Below are 26,609 nucleotides of genomic sequence, written 5' to 3'. Positions count from 1 at the left end.
CGACTCCTGCCTGCATCTACTACTATTACTCCACACATCGACCGCTATCCAGCATGCATCTAGAGTATTAAGTTCATAAGAACAGAGTAACGCTTTAAGCAAGATGACATGATGTAGAGGGATAAACTCATGCAATATGATATAAACCCCATCTTGTTATCCTCGATGGCAACAATACAATACGTGCCTTGCTGCCCCTACTGTCACTGGTAAAGGACACCGCAAGATTGAACCCAAAGCTAAGCACTTCTCCCATTGTAAGAAAGATCAATCTAGTAGGCCAAACCAAACTGATAATTCGAAGAGACTTGCAAAGATAACCAATCATACATAAAAGAATTCAGAGGAGAATCAAATATTGTTCATAGATAAACTTGATCATAAACCCACAATTCATCGATCTCAACAAACACACCGCAAAAGAAGATTACATCGAATAGATCTCCACAAGAGAGGGGGAGAACATTGTATTGAGATCCAAAAAGAGAGAAGAAGCCATCTAGCTAATAACTATGGACCCGAAGGTCTGAGGTAAACTACTCACACATCATCAGAGAGGCTATGGTGTTGATGTAGAAGCCCTCCGTGATCGATGCCCCCTGCGGCGGAGCTCCGGAAAAGGCCCCAAGATGGGATCTCACGGGTACAGAAGGTTGCGGCGGTGGAATTAGGTTTCGGCTCCGTATCTGGTGGTTTGGGGCTACGTAGGTATATATAGGAGGAAGGAGTATGTCGGTGGAGCAACGTGGGGCCCACGAGGGTGGAGGGCGCGCCCTGGGGGGTAGGCGCGCCCCCTACCTCGTGCCCTCCTGGTTGATGTCTTGACGTAGGGTCCAAGTCCTCTGGATCACGTTCGTTCCGAAAATCACTTTCTCGAAGGTTTCATTCTGTTTGGACTCCGTTTGATATTCTTTTTCTGCGAAACTCTAAAATAGGCAAAAAACAACAATTCTGGGCTGGGCCTCCGGTTAATAGGTTAGTCCCAAAAATAATATAAAAGTGCATAATAAAGCCCAATAATCTCCAAAACAGAATATAATATAGCATGGAACAATAAAAAATTATAGATACGTTGGAGACGTATCACTCGTGTACCGCGCCATGACTGACCTCGCGCGCCGGCTCGACGCGCCCCTCATGTACCAGTAGCTCGGCGAGGTCCCCCTCGTGGTCGCATCGTCCCCCGATGCCGCCCAGGAGATCACCAAGACCCACGACCTCAGTTTCGCCACCCGGCCATGGAGACCCAGCGCCGGGTCTGGGGTTCGCCCGGTACGGCGCGCTGTGGCGGCAGCTCCGCAAGATATGCATCCTTGATACGTCTTCGTCGTATCTATAATTTTTGATTGTTCCATGCCAATATTCTACAACTTTTACATACTTTTGGCAACTTTTTATACTATTTTTGGGACTAACATATTGATCCAGTGCCCAGTGCCAGTTCCTGTTTGTTGCATGTTTTTTGTTTCACAGAAAATCCATATCAAACGGAGTCCAAACAGGATAAAAACTGACGGAGATTTTTTTTGGAATATATGTGATTTTTGGGAAGAAGAATCAACACGAGACGATGCCCGAGGGGGGCAGGAGGCAGGGGGACGCGCCCCAGGGGGTGGGCGGCCCCTGACCCTCGTGGCCACCCCGTAAGGCAGTTGGTGCCCTTCTTTCGCCGCAAGAAAGCCAATATCCGGATAACAATCGTGTCCAAATTTCAACCCAATCGGAGTTACAGATCTCCGGGAATATAAGAAACGGTGAAAGGCCGGATCTGAGAACGCAGAAACAGAGAGAGACAGAGAGACAAATCCAATCTCGGAGGGGCTCTCGCCCCTCCCATGCCATGGAAGCCAAGGACCAGATGGGAAACCCTTCTCCCATCTAGGGAGAAGGTCAAGGAAGAAGAAGAAGAAGAAGAAGAAGGGGGGCTCTCTCCCCCTCTCTCCCGGTGGCGCCGGAACACCGCCGGGGCCATCATCGTGTGACGGCGATCTACACCAACACCTCCGACATCTTCACCAACATCTTCATCACCTTCCCCCATGTATGTACAGCGGTCCACTCTCCCGCAACCTGATGTACCCTCTACTTGAACATGGTGCTTTATGCTTCATATTATTATCCAATGATGTGTTGCCATCCTATGATGTCTGAGTAGATTTTCGTTGTCCTATCGGTAATTGGTGAATTGCTATGATTGGTTTAATTTGCTTGTGGTTATGTTGTTGTCCTTTGGTGCCCATCATATGAGCGTGCGTGTGGATCACACCATAAGGTTAGTTGTATGTTGATAGGACTATGTATTGGAGGGCAAGAGTGACAGAAGCTTCATTCTAGCATAGAAATTGATGCATACGGGATTGAAGGGGGACCAATATATCTTAATGCTATGGTTGGGTTTTACCTTAATGAACGTTAGTAGTTGCGGATGCTTGCTAATAGTTCGAATCATAAGTGCATAGAATTCCAAGTCAGGGATGACATGCTAGAAGTGGCCTCTCCCACATAAAACTTGCTATCGGTCTAGTAACGTAGTCAATTGCTTAGGGACAATTTCACAACTCTTACCACCACTTTTCCACACTCGCTATACTAACTTTATTGCTTTTTTACCTAAACAGCCCCTACTTTTTATTTACGTGCTCTTTATATTCTTGCAAACCTATCCCGTTACATCTACAAAGTACTTCTAGTTTTATACTTGTTCTAGGTAAAGCGAACGTCAAGCGTGCGTAGAGTTGTATCGGTGGTCGATAAAACTTGAGGGAATATTTGTTCTACCTTTAGCTCCTCGTTGGGTTCGACACTCTTACTTATCGAAAGAGGCTACAATTGATCCCCTATACTTGTGGGTTATCAAGACCTTTTTCTGGCGCCGTTGCCGGGGAGTTATAGCGTGGGGTGAATATTCTCGTGTGTGCTTGTTTGCTTTATCACTAAGTAGTTTTTATTTGCTGTTCTTAGTTGTTTTCTATCTTTAGTTATGGGTAGGAAACACAAAATACCAAAAAATTAGTTGTACCTACTGAACTAATGGTTGAAGAACCACTCAAAATCTATCACACTCCTGAAGATTTTTACTTGGATCATCTTCGATCCCTTTGTGCTCGTGCTGAAACCCCAACTAGCTTAGTTGAGGGCAAATCTTTAGATGAGCATGCTTGTTATGTGCGACACCACTTATCTCAAAAAGGGAAACTTTTACTGGATCAAATTCATCGTTTGCAATGCGATGCTTGGAATTTATGTGAAATATATGATGTTACTTGTTGTTCTGAAAACCCTAAGAAACACCTTCCCTACCAATGTGAGTTTAGTGATAATGGAATCGTATCTTCGTATGCTAAGGGTGTTTATAATTACTATGATGTTCAACAAATTGAAAAATTTGTTGCTTTTAAGGGTGCTTATGAAATTGCTTCTTTGATTGAAAAGTATGATGCTACTCTTTACAAATCTGAAAATTTTGCCATACTTGAATATTGTTATGATAATTATGCTTCTAATGCCTATGTTAAACCATATATTGAGGACTCCTCCACTGTCCAAGAAGAGACTAATATTTTGCAGGAATCTATGGAAGAAGAAATTGATGAAACTGTGAGCTCATTGGATGAAAAAGATGACGAGGAGAGCGAAGAACAAAACAAGGAAGATCAGATTGATCACCCGTGCCCACCTTCTAATGAGAGTAACTCTTCAACTCATACATTGTTTAATTTCCCTTCGTGCTTACCGAAGGATGAATGCTATGATGATTGTTATGATCCCATTGATTCTTTTGAAATATCCCTTTTTGATGATGCTTGCTATGCTTGTGGCCAAGATGCCAATATGAATTATGCTTATGGAGATGAACTTGCTATAGTTCCTTATGTTAAACATGAAATTGTTGCTATTGCACCCACACATGATTGTCCTATTATCTTTTTGAATTCTCCCGACTACACTATATTGGAGAAGTTTGCCCTTATTAAGGATTATATTGATGGGTTGCCTTTTACCGTTGCACATGATGATTTTGATGAATATAATATGCATGTGCTTGCTGCTCCTACTTGCAATTATTATTAGAGATGAACTATATATCCACCTCTCTATGTTTCCCACATGATAAAATTGCAAGAAACTGTTTATACTATGCATTGGCCTTTACTATGTGTGCATGAATTGCTCTTCTATGATATGCCAATGCATAGGAAGAGAGTTAGAATTCGTCATTACATGATATCTGTTACTTTTTGCTCACTACTAAATTACAAATCATTGCCAATTAAAATTGGCTTTGATATACCTTGGGATCCGGGTGGATCCATTACTTGAGCTATATGCCTAGCTCAATGGCTTTAAAGAAAGCGCTGCCAAGGAGACAACCCAGAAGTTTTAGAGAATCATTTATTTCTGTTGTGTGCTTTTATAAAGTTTAAAAATAAAAATAATGTGCCGAGGTTTTCCTTTAGGATGTTTTAGACTACTTGTTGGTTTGTGCAGTGCAGGACAAAAACTTTGGCTGTACTGCGCGATTTTACATTTTTTTTACTGGAACGTCAAACGGTTCTGAAATTTTTTGCACTGTCTTTCTATACAAATTGTTTATTTTTCCTAATTTTGGCAAAACTTTTGGAGCACCAGAGGTATTGTGAATGTTCAGATTATTACAGACTGTCCTGTTTAAAACAGATTCTGTTTTTGATGCATAGTTTGCTTGTTTTGATGAAACTATCGATTTCTATCAGTGGATTAAGCCATGGAAAAGTTATATTACGGTAGCTATGATGCAAAAACAAAATATGAATTGGTTTGCAACAATACTTAGAGTAGTAATTTGCATTATTATACTAACGGATCTTACCGAGTTTTCTGTTGAGTTTTGTGTGGATGAAGTGAGATCGAGGAGGTCTCGATGTGAGGAGAAGGAGGAGAGGCAAGAGCTCAAGCTTGGGGATGCCCAAGGCACCCCAAGTAAATATTCAAGGAGACTCAAGCGTCTAAGCTTGGGGATGCCCCAGAAGGCATCCCATCTTTCTTCAACAAGTATCGGTATGTTTTCGGATTCGTTTCGTTCATACGATATGTGCAAATCTTGGAGCGTCTTTTGCATTTAGTTTCACTTTTATTTTATGCACCATGCTGGTATGAGATAGTCCATGGTTGATTTATAGAATGCTCTTTGCACTTCACTTATATCTTTTGAGTATGGCTTTATAGAATGCTTCATGTGCTTCACTTATATCATTTGAAGTTTGGATTGCCTATTTCTCTTCACATAGAAAACCGCCATTTGTAGAATGCTCTTTTGCTTCACTTATATTTGTTAGAGCGTGGGCATATCTTTTGTAGAAAGAATTAAGCTCTCTTGCTTCACTTATATCTATTTAGAGAGTTGACAGGAACTGGTCATTCACATGGTTAGTCATAAAATCCTACATAAAACTTGTAGATCACTGAATATGATATGTTTGATTCCTTGCAATAGTTTTGCGATATAAAGATGGTGATATTAGAGTCATGCTAGTGGGTAGTTGTGGATTGTAGAAAAACTTGTGTTGAAGTTTGTGATTCCCGTAGCATGCACGTATGGTGAACCATTATGTAACGAAGTTGGAGCATGAGGTATTTATTGATTGTCTTCCTTATGAGTGGCGGTCAGGGACGAGCGATGGTCTTTTCCTACCAATCTATCCCCCTAGGAGCATGCGCGTAGTCCTTTTTTCGATGACTAATAGATTTTTGCAATAAGTATGTGAGTTCTTTATGACTATGTTGAGTCCATGCATTATACGCACTCTCACCCTTCCATCATTGCTAGCCTCTTCGGTACCATGCATTGCCCTTTCTCACCTCGAGAGTTGGTGCAAACTTTGCCGGTGCATCCAAACCCCGTGATACGATATGCTCTATCACACATAAGCCTCCTTATATCTTCCTCAAAACAGCCACCATACCTACCTATTATGGCATTTCCATAGCCATTCCGAGATATATTGCCATGCAACTTCCATCATCATCATATGAATGACTTGAGCATTCATTGTCATATTGCTTTGCATGATCGTAAGATAGCTAGCATGATGTTTTCATGGCTTGTCCGTTTTTTGATATCTTTGCTATGCTAGATCATTGCACATCCTGGTACACTGCCAGAGGCATTCATATAGAGTCATATTTTGTTCTAGTATCGAGTTGTAATATTGAGTTGTAAGTAAATAAAAGTGTGATGATAATTATTAGAACATTGTCCCATGTGAGGTTATCAAAATAAAAGTGGCCAAAGAAGCCTACAAAAAAAGAGAAAAAACTAAAAAAAAAGAGAAAAGAGAGAAGGGACAATGTTACTATCCTTTTACCACACTTGTGCTTCAGAGTAGCACCATGTTCTTCATATAGAGAGTCTCTTGAGTTATCACTTTCATATACCAGTGGGAATTTTCATTATAGAACTTGGCTGGTATATTCCAACGATGGGCTTCCTCAAATGCCCTAGGTCTTCATGAGCAAGCAAGTTGGATGCACACCCACTTAGTTTCAGTTTGAGCTTTCATACACTTATAGCTCTAGTGCATCTGTTGCATGGCAATCCCTACTCCTCGCGTTGAAATCATTTGATGGGCATCTCCATAGCCCATTGATTAGCCTCATCGATGTGAGGATTTCTTCCTTTTTGTCTTCTCCACACAACCTCCACCATCATATTCTATTCCACCTATAGTGCTATATCCATGGCTCACGCTCATGTATTGCGTGAAAGTTGAAAAGGTTTGAGAACGTCAAAAGTATGAAACAATTGCTTGGCTTGTCATCGGGGTTGTGCATGATTTGAATATTTTGTGTGGTGAAGATGGAGCATAGCCAGACTATATGATTTTGTAGGGATAACTTTCTTTGGCCATGTTATTTTGAACAGACATGATTGCTTTATTAGTATGCTTGAAGTATTATTGCCTTAATGTCAAATGATAGACTATTGCTTTGAATCACTCGTGTCTTAATATTCATGCCATGATTAGATTATGTGATCAAGATTACGCTAGGTAGCATTCCACATCAAAATTATATTTTTTAACATTTACCTACTCGAGGACGAGCAGGAATTAAGCTTGGGGATGCTGATACGTCTCCGTCGTATCTATAATTTTTGATTGTTCCATGCCAATATTCTACAACTTTTACATACTTTTGGCAACTTTTTATACTATTTTTGGGACTAACATATTGATCCAGTGCCCAGTGCCAGTTCCTGTTTGATGCATGTTTTTTGTTTCGCAGAAAATCCATATCAAACGGAGTCCAAACAGGATAAAAACTGACGGAGATTTTTTTTGGAATATATGTGATTTTTGGGAAGAAGAATCAACGCGAGACGATGCCCGGGGGGCCACGAGGTAGGGGGACGCGCCCCAGGGGGTGGGCGCGCCCCTGACCCTCGTGTCCACCCCGTAAGGCGGTTGGTGCATTTCTTTCGCCGCAAGAAAGCCAATATCCGGATAAAAATCGTGTCCAAATTTCAACCCAATCGGAGTTACGGATCTCCGGGAATATAAGAAATGGTGAAAGGCCAGATCTGAGAACGTAGAAACAGAGAGAGATAGAGAGACAGATCCAATCTCGGAGGGGCTCTCGCCCCTCCCATGCCATGGAATCCAAGGACCAGAGGGGAAACCCTTCTCCCATCTAGGGAGAAGGTCAAGGAAGAAGAAGAAGAAGAAGAAGAAGAAGAAGGGGGGATCTCTCCCCCTCTCTCCCGGTAGCGCCGGAACACCGCCGGGGCCATCATCGTGCGACGGAGATCTACACCAACACCTTCGTCATCTTCACCAACAACTTCATCACCTTCCCCCATGTATCTATAGCGGTTCACTCTCCCGCAACCCGATGTACCCTCTACTTGAACATGGTGCTTTATGCTTCAGATTATTATCCAATGATGTGTTGCCATCCTATGATGTCTGAGTTGATTTTCATTGTCCTATCGGTAATTGGTGAATTGCTATGATTGGTTTAATTTGCTTGTGGTTATGTTGCTGTCCGTTGGTGCCCATCATATGAGCGCGCAAGTGGATCACACCATAGGGTTAGTTGTATGTTGATAGGACTATGTATTGGAGGGCAAGAGTGACAGAAGGTTCAACCTAGCATAGAAATTGATGCATACGGGATTGAAGGGGGACCAATATATCTTAATGCTATGGTTGGGTTTTACCTTAATGAACGTTAGTAGTTGCGGATGCTTGCTAATAGTTCCAATCATAAGTGCATAGAATTCCAAGTCAGGGATGACAAGCTAGAAGTGGCCTCTCCCACATAAAACTTGCTATCGGTCTAGTAACGTAGTCAATTGCTTAGGGACAATTTCACAACTCTTACCACCACTTTTCCACACTCGCTATACTAACTTTATTGCTTCTTTACCTAAACAGCCCCTACTTTTTATGTACGTGCTCTTTATATTCTTGCAAACCTATCCCGTTACACCTACAAAGTACTTCTAGTTTTATACTTGTTCTAGGTAAAGCGAACGTCAAGCGTGCATAGAGTTGTATCGGTGGTCGATAGAACTTGAGGGAATATTTGTTCTACCTTTAGATCCTCGTTGGGTTCGACACTCTTACTTATCGAAAGAGGCTACAATTGATCCCCTATACTTGTGGGTTATCAATCCTCCAGCTGCTCAGCGCCGGGCGAGTGCGTTTGTTCCGCCGCGTCCGGGAGGAGGAAGTCAGCCGCCTCGTCGCCGCCATCGCCGCGTCTCCGACGGGCAAAGTCATGGACGCCGGTGAGCGGATAACCGCTCTCATGACCGTTTCGGTGTTCCGCATCATGATTGGTGACTGGTTCGATCGGGGCGATGAGGTCTTGGAGGTACTCGCCAAGGTGCTAAATATCGCTGCCGGGTTCAACGTCAGCGACCTGTTCCCGCTATGGGGGATCATGAGCCTCGTGAGCGGCACCGTGCGCCGGGCAGAGGTGAACACCCGCAAGATGTTCGAGCTGATGGATTGCCTCATTAGGCAGCACCAGGAGCGTAGGTCGCCGAAAGCAGGCGACATGGAAGAGGACATGGTGGGCGTGCTCCTAAGGTTGCAGAAGAAAGATGACCTCGAGGTGCCCCTCACCATGGGAGCCATCAAATCCGTCATCCGAGTAAGTGTGCTGATGTATGTCCGAACAGTTTTGCTGAAGCAACTATTACACATCTAAATACTCTAAGACTCTTGTAAGTATTTTCTTTTGTCTTTTTCTTTTTCTTTCTATTTCTTGTTTGATTGAGTCACTTAGATACACTACAAAAAAAAGACACATCCGTGACATTTTGGGCCGAACGAAATTTTTTTTCTGTCATACATATGACACTTCTATGACGATAATTGTGACAAAACCCGGTATCATCATAGATGTGGTGGGCTCCTACTTCTATGACAAAAAATCATGACAGAAAATGGGCTTTTCGTCCTGGGCGGGCTGGAGACGCAGCTGCATGACATTCTTTGGGCCGTCCATGACGGAAAAAACCGTGGTAGAAGCGAGGGGGAGGAAAATTTCGGGGAGTTCCCGGTTACGGTGGGAGGTCGGGGGCCGAGCGATGCGCGTTTCTCTCATACACGTACGCGCGTGTGTGGGAGGCGTTGGCTCTAACTGAACCCGAGCGAGGCGTTGGGCTCTAACTGAACCCGAGCGATTGCACTGCAGGCTACGCGTTACTGAACCCGAGCGATCGATCGATGGCTGTTAACTGAACCCGATGGAGCGATTCCTTCGCTACTGCTGCTAACTGAAGCCGATCGATTGGATGAACAGTGATTGTTGGGGGGGGTTGGATGAACAGTGAGCGGTGGCGTTGCCTCTGGATGAACAGGACCCCGTGGTGTGGAGGGCTGGATGAACAGTAGACGGTGGAGGGGTGCCCGTGGAGGGGTGGTTGAACAGGACCCCGTGGTGTGGAGGGCTGGATGAATAGTAGACGGTGGAGGGGGTGCCCGTGGAGGCGTGGTTGAACAGTAGCCGGTGGAGTAGCGCGCGGTGGAGGCTGGATGAACAGGAGCCCATGGAGCCTGGAGGAGGTCGACGGTGGAGATGAACAGTATCCCGAGGAGTCCCGTTTTGCGGTACGCCACACCCCTCCCGATGAACATGACCCCCGTTTCGACCGTAGGAGGTCCGTTTCGTCCGTTTTGCGGTACGCCACACCCCTCCCGACCAACAGGACCCCCATTTCGACCGTAGGAGGTCCGTTCGTCCGTTTTCCGGTACGCCACACCGCTCCCAATCAACAGGACCCCCGTTTCGACCGTAGGAGGTCCGTTTCCTCCGTTTTGCGGTACGCCAGACCCCTCCCGATGAACAGGATCCCGTTTCGAACGTGGCCGGTCGAACACAAGGCCGTTTCCTCCGTTTTGCGGTACGCCAGGCCTCATTTCCATCACCTGTTCCGTCCAAGCCCTCCCGATGAACACGACCACGCATTCCGTTCCGACCCAGCTGGTTGGCTCCCACGCGTTCCGTTGCCTCCCGATGAACACGACGCATTACGTTGCCTCCCCATGAACACGATGCATTCCGTTGCCTCCCCATGAACACGACGACGACGCTGTTTCTCCGTTCCGACCCAGCCATGTACACGAGCCCTGGCCGTACGTATGCGCGAGTAGGCGTTCGAGACCCTGCCCGTATGTACGTATGTGGCCACATTTTCTTTCTTGCACCCTGGCCGCTGTACGTACGTGTACATGCTACGTGCGCACCTCTACTATGACACGTACGCGCCTCTACTACGACACGTGCGCGCCTCTACATCGACCAGTATATATGTACGTACACGTTCGCGACCAGAATGACAACGCTACGTACGCTTCGACCAGGTGGGTCCCGACTGTCAGGCACTTCCTTGCCTGCGAAGACGTAGCTGGTGGGTCCCAGCAGTCAGGGGGGCGAATCGTTTTGCATTTTTTTTGCCCGGACGCACTTCCTTGCGCGCGAAGGTGTAGCTGCTGGGTCCCAGCAGTCAGGGGAATCGTTTTTTTGCCCGGACGCACTTCCTTGCGTGCGAAGATGTAGCTGGTGGGTCCCAGCAGTCAGGGGGGCGAATCGTTTTTTTTTCGGACGCACTTCCTTGCGTGCGAAGATGTAGCTGGTGGGTCCCAGCAGTCAGGGGGCGAATCGTTTTTTTCAGAAGCACTTCCTTGCGTGCGAAGATGTAGCTGGTGGGTCCCAGCAGTCAGGGGGAAACGTTTTTTTCGCGAAATATGGTGGCCCGTCCGGTGGGTCCCCGCTGTCAGGTGGAGGAATAATTATTTTGCGCGTAATAAGGAGGCACTTCCTTGCCGTGGCCGTGGACCCAGCTGTCAGCCTCTCCACGTACAGTCCACGTCCGATGGAAGCCATTCCTTGACCACGTTGACCACGCCGCGCCGAGAGCACTAGGGCGATGGACGACGGCGAGGCCTAGGAAGGGGACGACGCGGAGCCAGCGAAGATGCGGCAGTGGATGCCCACGCGTAGAGGAGTATGAGGGTTCACTCATTCGGCTGCGGTGTGAGGCTGCCGTCCCCGCAGAATAACAGGGGTGTGGGTGCATAGAGGGATGGCCTGGCCAGCGGTGGGACTAGTAGGGGGCGGTGAGGCCTCTGCGGCATCACAGCCGGCCACGGGCGGCAGGAGCAGGCGGCACGACCGGCGCTGCTTTGGGCGGCTGGAGCAAGAAGACCAGAGGTTGAAGAAGCACTACGGCCGTTGGATGGACATCGTACGGTCACTAGAGCTAGAATCGTTCATATATTGACTAAAGTTGACAAAGGCCTCCGTGCCAGCCAACTTAGTAGGCCCACAAGTTAGCCTCCCACCAAGGTGGGTCCCAGCTAGCGGGGGGTATTCATTTTTTGTGCGTAATAAGGAGGCAATTCCGGTGGGTCCGAGCTGACAGCGGGGGGAACGTTTTTTTCGTGAAATACGGTGGCCCGTCCTGTGGGTCCCAGCAGTCAGGGGGAAACGTTTTTCTCACGAAATACTGGTGGCCCGTCCGGTGGGTCCCTGCTGTCAGGTGGAGGAATAATTATTTTCCGCGTAATAAGGAGGCACTTCCTTGCGGCTGCCGTGGACCCAGCTGTCAGCCTCTCCACGTACAGTACTCTTCCGATGGAAGTCGGTCGTTGACCACATTGACCACGCCGCACGGCGGTGGACGACGGCGAGGCCTAGGAAGGGGACGACGCGGAGCCGGGGAAGACGCGGCAGTGGAAGCCCGCGCGGAGAGGAGTACGAGGGTTCACCGGTTCGGCTGCGATGTGAGGCTGCCGTCGCCGCAGAATAACAGGGGGTGTGGGTGAGTAGAGGGATGCCCTGGCCAGCGGTGGGAGTAGTAGGGGCGCTGAGGCCTGCGCGGCAGCACAGCCGGCCACGGGAGGCGGGAGTAGGCGGTCCCGCCGGCGCAAGAAGATCAGAGATTGAAGAAACACGACAGTCGTTGGATTGACATCCAACGGTTACGTCTGCTAGAATCGTTTGTTGACGTATATAATAACTAAAAAAATCTTGCATACGTGTCAACTAAACAGGCCCACAAGTCAGACCACTCCCTCTTTTTTTTAATAATTTATATATAGCTCATGGCAACTTCTTATGCAATTTATTGCAGTCGTTTTTTGGTTGGCTAGGGCCAATTTCGCATATTTCTGTGGGTTCCAAACTATTTTTAATACCGAAATGTCGAGCCAATTTAAAGTACTTTGAATATATATTTAAATTAGGTTAATGCCGAGTGAAATAGGAATCTGAAAATGTGAAAAAATTCAAAAATTATAAAGTAATTGCCAATTTGTCATCTGTTTTTATATTTACAACCCATTTCATATTACTTTCAAGATTTGCAGGCGTCTTGAAAGAGTTGTAGCCCATCAGGGCGTAGAAAAATAAGTAGGACTGGATTGGGTATTCTTCAGAAAAAATAAACTGGGCTCATTTTCACAAAGAAAAAACAGCTAGGCTGGTCACATGGTGAACATGAAATATAAGCCTGGGCTAGACGGGCCACAGCCCAGTTCAAACCCTGCTCCGTCTCAACAATACCAAACAAAAAAAATACTGCTCGAGTAGCTATGTCCCAGGTGTCAGCCGATCTTGTGCTGTTCTCTTGTCTATTGACTATATACGCTCACAATGTCGTGGGTCCCAGATGTCAGGAAAACACTAGGAGGAAGCATTTTATTTTTCCATACACTGACGTGGTGGGCCCCTACTGTCATCCTCTCCATGTACTTCTACCGATTCCTGTTGTTTGTTGACCATGTTGACAACGCGAGAGGGCGGCGCCGCGGCGAGCGCACCAAAGCGCGCGGAGGACGTCGGCGTTAACGATTTAGGAGACGGTGGGGCGGCGATGCGTGCGCTGATGCGCAGCCAGCCGTGGGAGGCGGAAGGCGGCCCCGCCGGCGCTGGTTTGGTTTTGGCGGCTGGAGGAAGATAGGACTGAAGAAACACGGCAGACTGTAAAAGCAGCAGGAATACTTAACAACCTTAACTGAAACCAGCAGGGGCACTTAACAACCATAGCTGAAAGTAGTATGAGTACTTATACAGGTTCAACCGTACAAAGCACGCCTCGAACAGTGCTACTTTGCCTACAGTTAACCAAGGGTGAGGCCGCCAAGCCCCAGGACATGGCCCAGGCGCCACCTCGCGCATCCACAACCTTCTGAAAGCGGCTTCATCTCGCAACGTGGTCAATAAATAGGATATTCGCTTTAGAGCCATGGAAAAGCATGAACATAATCTTCTGTCCTATTCTCCAAGATGGACGGGCCTTCATTATTTGAGACCACCCATGAATAAGTATCTTTTCACCTCCAAGGGGAATTGAGTAGGTCGACATAAACATCATGTTGTGACCAAGCGCAAGTCTGACCCGACCATGGTCAGGCATCTGTATAGGAACAATAGAACTCGGCAGTTCCTGTTTCAAGAAGATCACAGCTGTAAAACTGTGTATAAGCAATAGTTTATGAACAACATATATAACAGAAAACAGCTCGTACCATAAGTTTCTCGACACAGTTGGACCTGTTCAACGAGTGCAGCAGTGGCACACATATCCCACGTGGCCTTCCACCATTGAAACGCCCCACAAGGACCTCAAGACGATCAATAAAGTGTAGGAACTTGTGGATGTCGATCCAGTCAACTTCAATGCCATTAGTAACAGCCGAGTTATTACAGAGTAACAAACGAGCAGACTGCTTAACTCTGAAAAAACCTACACGTGCCACCAATTATAAGAAAATATTAGTTAGAGGTAGCATCTTCATGAGAGATTCGTTGCTACTTCTAAAGTTAAATTGTGATTAGTTAGACAGAATAGGTGGATTAAGAACTAATCGAGGCAACAAGCAAGAACCAGATACAAAACTAACATGGATGAACAATTGGAACGACGTCGGGGTGGAAGATCGCAGTGAAGATGAGACCAGGTTCTGCTATTTTCATCCACATTCGTGCGCCAACTTTCAGTCCGTAACACTTGAGAAAGTTTATCCAAGTTCGGCCATAAAAAAAGAAGCGATCTTCTTGGTTCATGAACCCAACTCGGAACTTATATCCATGGCTTGTCTTCACTGTGACCATTAAACTAGTGTACTCAGTTATGGCAAGGCCGAGCATCTTGAGTACATGTGTTCTGGCAGAGCAAATAATACACTGCAGGAAAAATAATATGAGAACACAGCATGTTCAAAAAAACCCCACCCTCCCGGATAGAAAAGAGGATTCTAGGAACATACTGTGCGCATTTCAAAATGCTGTGTTAGGATGAGAAGGAACAAGTGTGGCGTCTCGCCGAGGGCGCAGAAACCTGTAGGGTACTCGCACTTTGGGCACTGCAAATGAAACACACTAGATTCAGTAAGAAGAAAAATGCATGAACAGCGGCGGCTGCCATCCTAGGATTACCTGCGACCAAGGGACTTGGATTTATCGGGGATGGATGAAGAATTTGTACCTGGTTCTCCATGAGAAAACCCTATGCAATCGCCGAGAGGGGGTTTTCTCTGAACAAGCAGACGAGGGAGAAGGGGATTCAGGCCCAGTGAAATATTGCCGCTTCGTCCGTCCAGCTTACTGCTAAAGCTGGAAAGGGGGGGTTGTGATTTGACCGCTCATTGGGCATTACTGCGGCGCTACGACCGGGGTGTGTCTACCGTGAAGTTGTGCACTCTAATTTGTGCATATGGCACGTGGACCCCGTTGCCGGTTGCCCCACATATCAATGAAAGGAAGTAGAAAGACAGGAGTAACTAGTTACACGTAAATATATTTTTTGATAGAGAGATACTCCCTCTGTAAAGAAATATACAAATCTTTTATATCACAGGCTCACCTTGCCGAGAAATATACTCCCTCTGCAACGCACGGGCATTATGGGGGTTCAGCTTTTTTATGGGGGTTCAGCTGAGAATATAATACTCAGATAGGCTCACGGTTCTGGACTTTGGGCCGCAGGCCGACCCTGCATGTTTGGGGGCCCATGTGTTCTACCTCAGCGCTTTTCATATTGCAAGCGATCGGTACGGCGCTGGTTTTAGATGCTGTCACAAGGCGAATACACAAAATTGAATAAAGCACGGCAGCTGTTGGAATGAAATCGAACGATAGTTCCTAACCAGCAATCAGAGTTGCAATTCTATCAACGATATACCATGTGATAAATAATACTGTCGTACTACGTATACACACAGGACACTTGTTTCACCATGCCAGATTATTACATCAAAATCTCTCGGAGGATAGATCAGTTCGGCAGTTGCGTGCTGCTACTGAAGAATTTCAAAGTTGATTTGGACCAGCTCTCCTTGCCGAGAAAGTTCGATTTTGACATCATCCCCTACCGCAAGATATGATTTAGATTTGAACCTTGACCATCCTTTAGCATCAATCATCATGCGACCATCCTTTGTACTTCCGGTATATTGAGCAGGTTCATTCACACCAAGGCTGCGCATGGTAAGAGAAACTTGGCCGCGGTTGCCCGGATTGTTGAACGACTCCCTCGTTGCTCTAGGAATTCTCTGTTTGCAAACAAGAAGACATACCCAAACAGTTAGATCAACACAGTGAATCATGTGAAACAACATGGAAAGAAAAAAGAACGAAGCACTTGGGCGGCCAATGCTTACCAAGAAGGTGGACATGTCGGTTTTTGTAAGGACTTTGGTATATGAAGTGTGAACTGCAGCCCAGTCTGTTGCCGGTGCAACTGCATGGGTCAGGGCAGATGCAAGTGCAAGTGTTGGTGCAGGTGCCGAAGCCGCCGCTGCTGCCGGAGATGGTGCTCCTTGTAGAGCTGGTGCCGGTGTCGGAGCAGGTGCCGGTGTCGATGCCCGATCCTCCGGTAGATCAGACTGATCCGCTGACGCGGTCGGTGCCCAATCCTCAGCAGGATCAGACTGAGCTGCTGCCGCTGTCAGTGCTAGAGCAACTGCCGGTGCTCGATCTGTGCGAGACAGCGGCGATCGTGTCTGGTCTGCTATGATCAGCTTTCTAACTTGACTAGGATCCGTGACCATGATCCAGTTTTTTTCTTCATTTCTTTTAAACGCGAGAAGGACTAATTGTGGCGTTTTTGTTAAACCAAACTGCAGTTCATTATAGGGATTCAGCTTGTACTCAGACAACAGACTGATCCAATTTTTTCCAGTAATATAAGTGATGGACAATGCCTTCGTTACTGACACGACATAAGAAGTGAAACCTGCAAAAATAGCCATCGTAGAGAAAACCAAACGGTTTATTCTGTGATGAATGTCACATGGCAAAACCTGCATCGTAAAATTGCAGGAAAAGAAAGAAAACATGACATTAAATCAATAAGATTTAGACAGTAAATCAATAAGATTTACTTGATGTGACACGAGTGAATCCTTACCAGGAAATCACTATGTTGAAGTACTAAACAGAAGATTAATCGTCCAACTACGCGTGGCATGCAGGGGCCTCGCCTACTCCCACAAGCAGGACAGTCCAAAGGTCGTGACAAATCGTATGGACCGAACATCCATGGGACTGGAAATCATGGTGGGTGCGATAAACCCTGCAATGCATACATATATTGGAGTGTAACCATAATTGATAAACCGTCCTCACAAAAAATATGCTGGATATTTCAAAATATACATACTGAATTGAGTGGACTGACATTAACATAGACCGTTCACACACCAAAAGCGGCAGTACTAATAAACAATACAGGGTTCACAAACACAAATCAAGTACTGAACAATAGTACTTACTACAGACAAGCAAAGTTGCACTAACTAAACTCTGCAGACTATTTCTTGCCACCGATCTACGGGATGAACCCCGCATAACTGACCAGGCCATGGACTTCGTGTGAGATGTCTACATGCACCATCACCATCTTGTCAACCTTGGAGAACCTAACAGAGTGGTCTTTCCACTCATAAACATGATGATGAAGATAGGCCGCATCAGATTTGTTGGGAAGCTTTACAAGAACCACACCCTTCGTAATCGAAGGCATAGCTAGGAAATTGTTGTGGTCAAGTACAGCCTCGAGAACACGCCTGACAACAATGCTACAGGAAAACACTAGTTCAGGACACGTGGCGACAAGGACACAGCAGCTGGATAGTTCAGCAATAGAACTCATCATCAGGTCTTCCAGTTCACACGGCATGACTTTGAGAACTTCATCTCCACCGCGGACCTGGTTCTAATTCAAACAGAAACCATATTTTGTTACTACCCCCGTTCAGAAATATAAGATGATTTTCGATATTATACTCCATATATGACTACATATACGCACAGAAATGAGTGAACAAAGACACTAGAACATGTCTTCAAAGGCATGAGAGCAGAGGGATTACATGCAATATCCATAACACAAGTTACTGAGGCAAATATACCCTCTTAAAAGGTAGCATTGATGTTCATAAAGTACTCCCTCCGTCCCAAAATTCTTGTCTTAGATTTGTCTAGATACGGATGTATCAAGTCACATTTTAGTATTAGATACATCCGTATCTAGACAAATCTAAGACAAGAAATTTGGTACAGAGGGAGTAGTTGAAAGTAATCTATAAGAAATCAGTGTCAACCTCTCGCATGTTTTGGTCAAAAGAGGAATTTAGAACCGTCATTTGGCACACTAAAATCACATGCAAGATCATCCAGAAAGTTGTACTACCAGTACTAGTACTGCGTGTTAGATGAAAAAACACGATCAAGATCGAGAAAAAGATCGTCAACAAGAGACATTACCTGGACTTGCTTAATGAGGGATCCCAGAGAGGGGGGCTTGGACAGGGCGATGGCTTTGAGCTTGTCTGCGGTAGTCTCGGCGGGGTGCTTGCGCTTCTTCGTACCATGAGCCTCGACGGTTTTGGCCAGAGCCATAGACATCACGTCGGCCGGTGCTCCGGCGTCCATCCAAGAGAGGAAGCTGAGAGAGAAGAGTGAAAGGAGGAACGAGATGAGGGATAAGTGAAGCGAGTGGGGGTTTTCTTCAAGAGAGGAAGCTGAGAGAGAAGAGTGAAATGATGGTTGCTTCGTCCGTCCAACTTACTGCTGGAAAGGAGGGGGTTTTGTGATTTGACGGCTCATTGGGCATTACTGCGGCGGTTCGATCGGGGTAGTCTACCGTCACTCTACTACGGAGTAATTTAGTGCATGGATGGTGGACCCAGGTGCTGGCTGTCCCACACGTCGGCGAAAGTGAGTAATTTAGTGCATGGCTGGAGGAGGATCCGCACGGTAGAGCGTGTCCACTGTGTTTCTGAAGAAAAAAATGATTACAGCAAGCGTTTCCACTCTTACGACAGAGAAGTGCGAAACACGGCAGCCACTTGAACATACACAATGCTCCTACTACTAGGCATGTGCAGTGGTTCATACGTCAGTACTACATAATCTTGTTGCTAGTGTAGTAAGATATGACGATAACAAATGATGTTGTGCGCATGTCAACTACTCCTATATGTAACATAGTACCGCTTTTTCGACTGTTCGGTCGAGAATGAACGGTGAGATCAATGTTAACAGAACTAGGTCCACAGCGCACGGAGAGTATGGTGCTATAGTACTCCACGAAACATGAACCATATGAAGCACGAATAGTGTTAGGCAGGGTGTATGAAGGGTGCACGGGATGGGAGCAAAAGTTCCCTTCTCGACCCACTTTTGGGTGTTTGGCAGAGTGCATGAAGGGTGCATGAGTCCACACTAGTAGGTTGACAATTGAGATGAGAATGCAACCAAACACACCCACACGCTTTGTGCTACAGTGACTGGTCTGCACCGTTTGAGTTTGATCCAACGGTCATGTTGCGCCGAGACATGGACATGCCCATGCAGAGGGCGCCTAAACACCACCGAAGTCCCTCTGCTTCTCGAGGCGCACGATGTTGGTGATGCAGGGTGCAACCGCCAGTAGAGCCCGCTCCCGGTCGACGGGAGCTAGCTCGTCAAAGACGGCGTCCAATGGCACGAATGGATTCCTGTGACGGAGCCCTGAAAGGATTCGCCCGGCAACGGCGATGGCAGCCCGCAACCCCTCCTTGTCCAGCTCAGCCCCCACCATCGCGCGGAGACGGCTCAGCTCCTCGGAGATATAGGTGAAGAAGGAGACCAGGTCAGGAAGCTGCAGCTCGTTGAAGTCGACCGGGTGGTCGAACGGGTTTAGCCCGACGGCCGGCATCGTCGCGCTGGCACGACGGTAGGCATCGCGCAACCGCAACACATGCGTGGCAACTTGGTTCACCAAGTGGCTGAGGCGATCCTGGACCTCGTCACGATCGGCCCGCTCGCGCTCCAGCCGGCTCCCCTGACGGCCTATCGTATCTCCCGCTTTCTGCAGCAACGCCCCCGACGCCTCGAGCATCTTTGTGGTGGACGCCTGCCGCTTTTGAAGCTCCGTGAACTCCTGCACATAAAGGAGGAGCATGGCACTCCTCTCCTCCTTGAGCTCACGGAGCTCCACGTCCTTGGCCCTGAGCTCCGCATCCTTGGCATGGAGCTCCTGTGTCAGGCGCCTCACCTAGGACTCCGTGATCTGCTGCGCCGCCATGGCACCAGGTGGAAGCAATGGGGAGAGGAAGCAAAGGGGGCGAAACGGCTGAAAGGCAATGCAATCTATGGGAAGGTGGAGGGAGCGGGGAATCTTTTGGTTTTCACCACGGTAAAACACCAGTCGACGACTTCTCACATCAGGGAGCAGTGGGTTTTTACAGCCGGAGTCATCGTGACTAATTGCTGCCGCGCCTGCTTCTGTCAATCAAAAAATTAAAAATCTTGCCGCGCCTGCTCCCGTCAATCAAAAAAATAAAAATCCTGCCGCACCCAAACACCAGAGCAACGCCGCGGTCGATATTTAAATTTACCTGCCGACAAGTAGATAAAAAAGGGGTGAAAAAACAAATGTAGCGGCAGCCTAGCTAATCGGTCGAACTAGCCCAACTAGCTAGCCACCGTGCTTCACTGATGTACTCGGCGGGAAAGGTGGTCTTTCGTGATTTTGATGACTCATTTACTTGCTTCGGCGCTACGACCAAGGAGGACACAGAAAATGCGCGGTAGGGCGTCCCACGTCAGGAAGAATATATGCATGCACCACCCGGGAGGACCCCGAAACCGCGCGGTAGGGTGTGCCACGTCTCGGCACGGAGGAAAAATGTGCGCGTAAAAATATACTGTATCAGACGTAGTACCTATGGTTCGACCTCGGGACCTAGCCAGTCAGTCGAAAACACCCCACTAGCCACACAGCTTCATCATGCAAATGTGGCACAGAGGGTAGATGTGGTTAGCTCCGTCTCGACCAGCCACAACGTCTCTTGTTCTAGGCGATTCTTATATTTTCCAAGCTTTTTTTAGTTGTAATAACACCACGGCAAGCTAGCGCCGCTCTTCGTGTGTGCCCGTGCAAAGGTTAGACGATGGAGAGAAGAGAGATTGAGATCGCAGACCTGGGACCCACCAGTAAGTGAGACAACGGTCATGCACGTGTTGACGAGGCACTCCCTCTACTCTACTCAACACAAGTACTGTATAAAATCAAGTTATGGGACAAAGCCAACAACCATTCGTTTTTTCAGGCTATCGACTTACGCTTTGTAGTCCAGGTTGTCAGTTCGAATCTCGTCTTTCAGATTTGTTAGTTTTAGGTCCAAATTTGATTAATGACAAGTGGGACCCCCGTGTGTTGTTCCGATATTTCAGTGTAGGATGGTTTTTTTGAACAAACACTTTGCGCGGTTAGACAAGTAACGGCACGAGTTACACGTATTTTGCAGGTTTACGAACAAAAATGACAGCGACATAGAATATCACATCCACCCCGCAGCTTAGATACTATGGTGATACGAGTTTTTACACCGTTGGAAGTGAGATCCAATGGCTTGGGAGTAGTCTATGTAATTATGCGCAATTTCCAAACTCTCCAAAGGTTTTTTTGCAAATAAAACATGCAGGCCTCGTGTGTGCCGCTGCACCTTCGATCCAACGGCTCCCCGGTGCTCATATTAGGTGCTCCCCGTAGCTTAATTACCCGCTATGGTGATATGAGCATCTAGGTCGTATGATCAGTGATCAGATGGCACATGCGTAGTACTTGTACTTTCTGCGCATTTCCCAAACTCTATCAGCCGTATATTGCAAAAACATTCAAACCTCCTACTGTGGGCCGTTAGATCTCAGTGAACTCGTATCACCATAGAATCTACGGTGCGGGAGCACCTCATACTCTCCCGTGCGAGAAAACATAAGGTGCTATCGCAGCTTGGATGCTACGGTGATACGAGCTTGGAGGTCGTTTGATCTGAGATCCAATGGCATCTGAGCAGTCTTTGTGCTTATAAGCAGTGACCGAACTCTTTTGGGGATTTTCTGCAAAAAAACCATTCGAACCACCGAGGAGGTGTTGGGTCACAAATCCAACGCCTCCGAAGAGCTTGTATCACCAAATCATCTAAGGTGTGGTAGCACATGATATTCTTACATATAGGAGAATATGATGTCCTCCTTCATCTTAGATGTTACGGTGATACGAGCTTCGAGGTCGTTGGATATGTGATCAAAGGGCATCTAAGTAGTTTTTGTACAAATTGTGTTCAATTCTCAAACTCATCAAGGTTTCCTGCAAAAATATTAAGACACATCATGTGAGCTGCTATATCTCAGATCTACAAGCTCCAAGCAACTCGTATCGGCATATAGCATCTAAGGTATGGGGGCACATGATATTCTCCCGGGAAGGAGGGGTGGGGGGTGCACAACCCATCGGTGGTTGGGAGGGTGGGGACAAATATAATCTAAACAACCCTAAACAGAGCTCCACAATTTTATCTAAGGTCGAGGGGTTGACCCCCGACAATCATAGCTCCGCCTAAACACAACATTTGCATGTACTGTAGTACTAGACTTAATACTCATGTTTCAGTTTCATGTTCATTTTAAATATTGAACTGAGGACCATGGATGTCTTTCATTTTACTCCTTTCGTTCCTAAATATTAGTCTTTTTAGAGGCTTCAAATGGACTGGCACATACGGATGTATATAGACATATTTTAGAGTCTAGATTCACTCATTTTGCTCCGTATGTAGTCACTTGTTGAACTCTCTAAAAGACTAATATTTAGGAATAGAAGGAGTATTTTTGAATTCGTGTCATACATGCATGGTTTGGAAAAATAGATGCACTATACTTATTGGATTGTTGTTGTGTTCGTGCGTGTGTGTCTCTGTGTGTGTGTGGTCATATGCTTGATACATACAAAGTTTTCTCACCTCCATATTGTTCATCTTTTAAATTTGAATTTGCATTGGAAAACTTACTAGGGATACCATGAAATGTGAAATCCACATTGAGATCACTATATCACAAACTCACTCTAATTCAACAACTCATCATAAATCAATTATCACGTTGAGATTAGTATTTGCAAGGAAAATACGGGTATTGTAATACACATAGATTCGTTCGGCAATTTAAAAGGTTTCTTTCGTATTCTCGAATGGTAGGACCCAACGGCGTACCAGTCAGACCTTGGCTCGTGTTGATCCTAAAAAAACCGGGCTCGTGTCCTTCGATGGCGTGCGTGGTACGCACATTAGGCAACCCCAACCAGTCGAGCCTCAGCGTTTCAAGTCGAAATATCTGGCGGCCAGAATTCCAGCCCTAGGAAATTCCCCTCATGTCCCCGGTCCATAATGACTACCGATGAACAATGGAGGGATGCTTTAGTAACTAGACAACGTTACCTACCGTGCCGAGCACCGTTCAATTCCCTCGGTCGCCGCTCGTCAAGGTCACCCGTCAACTGCATTGCCTAGTACTACTACTACTACACCAGGATGAGCACAAAATTAAGCCCGTTTGTTCGTGCCTAGTATTTGAGTTAATATATCAGGCAATGCACTGGTACGGAGGGATTATCCTTTTACTCTACATATATAACTTGTCTGAAGTCTAACTAAGCAAAATGTTTGACCAAATCCGTTCATAAGAAATACAACAGGGCAGATGTACAGCTTGAAAATTTATTGCATGATGCAGGTTATGATATTGTTTCGAATCCTGGATCTTAAATTTCAGAAAATCCAAAAGTGAGCATAAATTCTTGAAACTAAGCATGGTCACGTGATATGGCACAAATATTACTTCGTAAGTTTTTTCTTCAATTTGAGACAAGCTGCTTATGACAAGTTGCACAAATGAAGAGCCAAGGTATTTTGGAACAAAGACCTGTCACGTTAAGGCGAACGCTTTCACTATTGAAACCATGGGCGTTTACGTGCCGCCACGAGTCCCTGCTTCTCATCGGCAGGTGCCGTCCGAGCAAGCGTGTGAGTCGACGGGAGACGTGCGAGCAGACCGCTGCGCCGGCTATCAGGGAGGCGTGCGAGCAGACCGCTGTGCAGGCTAACCGGGAGGCGAGCCCTTTGACCAGGCTCCGCCGCCCACCGTCGTCCCAACTGCTCCCACTTTTAATGTCGCCGGCGCCGCAGTTTAAAATCAACCCCGCACTACCCGGTATCGCTACAATCCTCTCTCTTCCTCTCCGATTCTCCTGTCGTCTACCTCCAACTAGCCTGACCTAAACGTACGCCATGCCGCATCATGATGGTCTGCCCTTAGTGTTCCAGTTTCTTGAGCAAGACACCCGGCCAGAGTCTCAAGAACATAAGGCGCTTTGGGACGAGCTTGAACTGGCCTTGCGGGAAGACGCCGCACCTGTCCCCGCTCCCGTTCCGGCTCCCGTCGCCCCGACTGCGCCAGCGCCCATCCCCGTGGCATTGATGGGCTGGGAGCCCCACATTGTCGCCGAGCTTGATCCCACGGGGTTCCACGAGGTCCCCGCCGACTTTCACGCGCTCGTGCACCTGCCAGCGCATGCGCCTGCGCGTGCACTGACGCGCACGCCCGTGCCGGTGCCCGTGCACCTGCCAGCGCATGCGCCTGCGCGTGCACTGACGTGCGTGCCCGTGCCGGTGCCCGTGCACACGAATGTCTCCGCCGCGCCGTTGACAGCGCCTGTCCCCGCGCGGGTGCCAGTGCCCCCCTCAGCGGCATGGATGGCCGCCGTCGACCGCTTCCTTACACCAACACCAGTCGCCTCCTCCCCCCAGTTGACTCGCTCCGAAGTTGAGAACATTTTGGCCTTCCTTGAAGCTAGGCCAACGTCCAGGAGTACGCCAACAACGGCGCAAGACGCCGCCGTCGCCGTCGGTCAGTGGCCCGACGACACACAGAGCACGGCAGAGGAGCCGCTTCCCACCGCGAGACGCCCCCGCCGCCGCCGCGTAATATAAATTTGCCATGAAAAACGTTCGGATTGCCATGCTTAAAATCCGAACGTTTATCATTTCCATTTATTTTATATCGATCGTCGTATAATTTAAAGTCGGAGTCAGACTGAACGAAATGTATGGTTTGATCGATTGAATGTTCTGCCAGAGCCGTATCAAATTAAATATAAAACGTCATCAAGCCACATGTATTCCTTGTCATCCAACGACCTAGACTGCTTCAATGTCGAGCCTCAACACGTTTAGCGTGCAGTTAATTTCATGCCAAAAATAGTGCTAATCACATGACAACACGCAAATAATATCCTAGTAGTTAATATCCGCATGCACTTAATATACTTCCAAATTAACGTGCATTGCACGTACACACTGACTAGTGCTGCTAGTATGTGAAACTGGTGCCGTGACTTGTGAACGCGTCCAGATATGGTCAACGGCAACATCGCCCGCGAGTTCTTCCTGTTTGCCCGTGCGTCTAAACGCGGAAGGGGAGGAGAGAGAGAGAGCACACATGGAACCCACCAGTAAGTGAAGGCGAATAGTACTAAAAATAATATTACATATTATCCATTAATTAGGTTGTGGTAATATAAAAACATTATGTGAACAAAGGAGGTACAACAAACATTGCTATTCTACGTATGTTGCCTATTGACGTGCGGCTTGAAGGCCCGGTCACATGTTCGATCCTCGTCCTTTATTTTTTAATTTGTATATGGGTCCAAATTTGTTTCATGACATGTGGGCCCCTCGGTGTGTAGTTTGTAGCACTTTAATTTGTGGGTCAAAATTTGTTCCATTCCAAGTGGACTATCGGTGTGTAGTTTTGTAGCTTATTTATAATAATTAAAGAGAACAACATAGTTTTTTCAATAATACCATGGTGCGACGTTGAAGGCGAGAAAGGACGTGCGAGAGAGCGATGACCGAGCCAGAGGGAAATCAACTAGGGGAGTTGCGTGGGTTGCAATGGTGTTTGGAGTAGTTGTGGGCCGAATGCTACGAAAATATAATCTAAACCGACCGGAATAAATGCCTACACAAATTAATCCAAGGTTGGAGTGCCCCTCGCAATGTAAATAGCTCCGGCTTTGCGAGGGATGGAGAGGTAGTAGCTTCAATGCGTGGAAGATACGGTGTGAGAAAGCGAGGTCAATTGAGAGACATATAGATAGAGAGACAAAGTGAGTGTGGTCCGACATTCATTGAACAAATATATATGCTCAGGAGAGATATTTTCCGATTGAGCTTTTTGGCAAGGGCGAGGGCTGTAAGATAGAGCTTGAGAGATGATCCAGTCACAGACGTGTAGATATATTTTGTGCGTGGGAGAAGCAAGGTCAACCGATCACATAGGGTCGCCGTGCGATCGAAAGAGTGAGATGGGTTGGAGAGAGTGACCTAGATAGACGATGTGCGTGAGAGAGTATACAATGTGAATAGGTCGAATTGGGCTCAAACATGGTGATATATCGTTTTTGTCCTAGAAAGAGCGAGGTCAATCGAGACATACGGAGAGAGAGAGAGAGAGATTGAGTGAGCGTGGCCCACCATGAGGTCGAAAGAGTGGCGGCAGCTTGGATGGACTAACCTAGATAGACAATCTGCGTGAGAGAGTATAGAGTGTGTCGATCGAGGCCCGAACAGGGAGATATATCATTTGTGTGTGAAAGAAAACGAGGTTAAACGAGACTCAGATAAAGAGAGCGAGATTGAGCGAGTGTGGCCCGCCGTGCGGAAGAAAGAGTGAGATAGTCTTGAGGGAGTGACCTAGATATACAATGTGCGTGCTGCGCATGAGAG

The 26,609-nt window shown here is 46.9% G+C and overlaps 1 pseudogene; it reads left to right on the top strand.

Moving 5' to 3' along the window:
* Positions 1 to 1,101: 1,101 nt before the first annotated feature.
* Positions 1,102 to 26,609, top strand: part of LOC123079453 (zealexin A1 synthase-like) — a 54,809-nt pseudogene continuing 29,301 nt past the window's right edge.

This window comes from Triticum aestivum, chromosome 3D (genome assembly GCF_018294505.1).
Source record: "Triticum aestivum cultivar Chinese Spring chromosome 3D, IWGSC CS RefSeq v2.1, whole genome shotgun sequence".
Lineage (NCBI taxonomy): Eukaryota > Viridiplantae > Streptophyta > Magnoliopsida > Poales > Poaceae > Triticum > Triticum aestivum.
Note: the sequence above shows the minus strand (reverse complement) of the source record. Positions and strands in the feature narration are given on the sequence as shown.